This window comes from Myotis davidii, unplaced genomic scaffold, assembly GCF_000327345.1.
Source record: "Myotis davidii unplaced genomic scaffold, ASM32734v1 scaffold269, whole genome shotgun sequence".
NCBI lineage: Eukaryota > Metazoa > Chordata > Mammalia > Chiroptera > Vespertilionidae > Myotis > Myotis davidii.
In genome coordinates, this window is record NW_006383008.1 from 7,489,247 (window position 1) to 7,493,406 (window position 4,160).

The following is a 4,160-nucleotide window of genomic DNA, read 5'->3' on the forward strand; positions in this document are numbered from 1 at the left end:
AATGGAGATAGGGGGCTAGGGAAAATAGATGCGAGAAGGCAAAGAGAACAGAATGGACAAATTCATTTAATTAATTTTTATTTAACAGTTTTATGAGAAAGAGGTCACTATATTATAAAGCTACAATAATCAAAACAGTATGGCATTGGCATAATAGGTATGTAGCTCAATGGAAGAGAATAGAGTCCAGAAATAAATCCTTGCTTATATGGTCAAGTAATGTATGTCAAAGGATATACTAGTATAATGGGGTGAAGACAATATCTTCAATGAGTGGTGTTGGAAAACTGGACAGATACATGCCAGAAAATGAAATTAGACCACTTCCTTACATCATATACAAAAATAAACTAAAAATGGATTAAAGACTTAAATGTAAGACCTGAAATTATAAAACTCCTAGGAGAAAACATAGGCAGTAAGCTCTGCATCATTCTTAGCAATATATTTTTGGTTATGTCACCTTAGGTAAGGGAAATGAAAGGAAAATTAAACAAATGGGGCTACATCAAACTGAAAAGTTTTTGCACAGTGAAAGAAACTATCAACAAAATGAAAAGACAACCTACTGAATGGGGGAAGATACTCACAAACAATACATTTGATAAAGGGATAATATCAAAAATATGTAAGGAACTCATACAACTTAACATAAAAAACAAAACAAAACAAAACAAAACTCCTCCAAACCCCACATCAAAAATCAAACAATCCAACCAAATATATGTGCAGAGAACCTGAATAGACATTTCTCCAAAGAGGACATACAGATGGTCAACAGATATATGAAGAGATACTCAACATCACCTTTTCTTTAAAAAGATAGAATCCAATATAAAAAACCAGATAGAACTAGAAAAGGAAATAACTCATTTAACTTTCCATGTGTGATTCTGAACATTTCACTTTTGTTATTATTAGTAAAATCAGTGCTCTTAGAATCTTTCTAAAAGGATTTATGTCTGACTGCAATCTAGATCTTAAATATGTATTTTAGAGAAAGTCAACACTCACTTTGTAACATTTTTAAATGAGATGACCTTTTGGGAGTTTTTGTTTTTTAAAAAAGATCAAGATAGGGTTTCTGTCAAAGACATGTTAACCAATCTAGCCAGGTGCACACACTACTCTGGTACCAATTTGTACAACTTGTATAGTTGCTCTGTGGTTCTGTAGGTTCTGCCCTGGCACTTTGTAATACTGTTTTCTAGTGAAAGTCTTTGAACATTATCTCCTTCCTCAGCCTCAGGGCCTTCTCCCCTGCCTTTTCTGAGAGGAAGTGGCCCACCAGCCCAACACAGACTTACCTTTCAAAACCATCTCGTGGTTCAGAGGCTGTGCTTTATTTTTAAGGAACAGCTTTTTCTCACACAGATGGGGGAATTAAGCTTCCTCAAACTGGACAGGGGATTTCCACCAAGAACTAAGATCTAAAGACTGTTTCAGAACTTTTGAGTTACAAATGTATACTTTTGTTCCAGAAAGTACACTTTTGAGCACAAATCCTAAACCTTCTCTTCCCGCTGCTTCTGGACATCTCTCTTCCTTGTCCAAAACCCTTCCATGATTTGGTGACACTTTCTCTTTAGAGTCACCCTCTCAAATAGGGTGGTTTTAGAGATGGGTAACCAGACATGCCGGGGGTAGACTGATTGCAGCCTTGCACAGTTGCACAGAGTGGTGGAAGTGCGCTGGCCTGGAGACCAAGTGATCCAGTTCCTCATTCCAGCCTCACTGGACTGGACCTTCATGGCTTCTGATCAGCACATCATGTGTTCATCTCGGGCTTTCATGTCCCTGTGTGAAAATGTGAACTAGGAGTGCTGTTAAGTTCTTGCTGTCCCCGAGGACACAAAAGCATAGATATGGGGGAAGCATAATGATGGTGGATTCCTCTGAGGCTGTGGCAGAGGAGAAAAGAATAGATACGGAGGATAACTCTGTGCTTTGGGGGCATTATTGTAAGAGTCAAATAAGGGTTACTTGAACACAAGCACTGAGATACCAAAGTAGTCGATCTGATAACCCAGACCGCTAGTAAGTAACTAAACACCTTACAGCATGGAGATACTGCACAAAGGGATGGCTCACATTCTGATTGGGATGGCAAGAGATTTTACCATGCTATTCGGAATGGCATGCCATTTATGATGTATGCATTGTTTATTTCTGGAATTTTCCATTTAATATTTTTGGACTTTGGTTGCCCCTGGGTAACTGAAACCACAGAGTGGGAAGCTGTGGGTAAGGGAACTACTGAAATTGACCTTTCTGCAATTGATCACTCCCTTTTCCTTAAACACCTCTCCTTATTCCTGCTTTGGTCTCTAGCTCCCACCTTGTCCTACCTCTCTTAGTCATTTTTTTTTTTGCCTAATCCTCTTCATTTTCTTAGCATCCCAGTGTTCAATCCTTGGATTTCTCTATCTATATCCCACTTCTTAGGGATCTTAATTTAAATATCACCTTCCTCAAGTTGGTTCATCCCTGCATGTTCCCTATTTCACTAAATGACACTCTTCCGTTGGCTCAAGCCAAAACCTTGGACAGTCCTTTAATCTTGTTCTCCACAATTTCCTATTTAATTCATCAGCAAATCTGAGATATATGTGTTTTCAAGTCTGACCATTTATCCCATCTTCATTGCTACTACCTAAGTTTAATTCTCATCTAATACTTTAGTAGACTCCTAATCGGGCTCCCTCTGCCATGTCCACACCTCCAACATTCTATTCTACACATAGATCCTTAAAATTATTAATTAGATCCTATTACTACCCTGCTCAAAACCCTCTAATGACTTCCCATATTCTCAGAGAAAAATGCCAAGTGCTCACCATGGCCTCTGACACCCTCTCTCACCATTTGTATCCTCTCTCACACTCTCTTAGCCCCACACACTGGCTTTGCTTTTCCTTGAGCATGCCAAGCTGGCCTGGCCTTGGGAGCTTTGTATTTGCTGGACTCTGTACCTGACAATACTCTCCTCTGGGCCTTTGCAGGGCTCACTCTTGTACTTTATATTCAAGGCTCTTGTCAAGTGCTTCAGAAAGATTCCCTTTACATGCCACTTAAAATGGCATTCCCAAACTCCCTTTAAATGGTTTATTTTCTCCATAGCACTTATCACTACTTGTCATTATACTAGTATATTATGTTCATTTGTCAAATATTTGTTTGACCTTGTCATTTTTTGTTTACTCTTATGTTGTCAGTGTCTAAAATAGGACACAGTAGCTATTCAATAAATATTTATTGAATGCCTTTATCAATGTAAGAAAATTCAGAATCGGTAGAGAATTTTTATGCATTTATTTGAGCCAAACTGATGGCATTGTAGGGAAGCAAGATACCACATGCTCCAAGAATGACAGTTTTACAGTTTCTTTTATGCCTTTGGAATTAAGGAGGAAACATAGGAAAACTACCTGAAGGGGGCAGAAAGCTGGGAGATGTTTGCTAACGGGCTGCCATGTGTGATGATGAGATGCAGGTCTCCTAGAGAGGTAAATGACTACTGAGTAGTCATTCATTTGGGGGGACATCCAGTAACAGTGGAACCACAGGATGAACTGGAATAATAAACCACATTATCTGGACACAGTGTTTCTCTCCAAACACAGGAATCTGAAAGAGCAGTGTAGGAAACTCCTCTGGCTACTCAAGTAAAACTCAATAAAAATTTAGTTACTTAGATTTGCATACCTTATCATTTACTCTTGAAAATAATCATCTATAGAAAATTTCAAATTAGAAAATAAGCTAAAAATAAATTCTTATTGTGGTGATGGTTATACTATAACTATACTAAAAGTTATAGAATTGTACACTTACAATGGGTGATTTTCATGGAATAAAATATGACACCTCAAAAAACTTTTAAAAACTAAACATATTTATTAAAAATTGGAATGCCATATTTGAAAATTTAAGTCAGGGTCATACTTAACATAGTACTCAGTGTTGATTTTTCTTTTTATTTTTTTTCTAATTATTTATTTATTTTTTATTTTTTTCTTTATTGATAAGGTATTACCTATGTGTCCTTACCTCCTCCTCCTTGCCCCCCCTCCCCACCTTCACTCATGTCCTCAACACCCTGGTGTCTGTGTCCATTGGTTAGGCCTATAGGCATGCATACAAGTCCTTCGGTTGATCTA

At 37.7% G+C, this 4,160-nt stretch overlaps 1 long non-coding RNA gene across 1 annotated transcript in view; it reads left to right on the forward strand.

Moving 5' to 3' along the window:
- Positions 1 to 4,160, forward strand: part of LOC107181578 — a 13,261-nt gene that overhangs the window by 7,158 nt on the left and 1,943 nt on the right. The window lies entirely within an intron of this gene.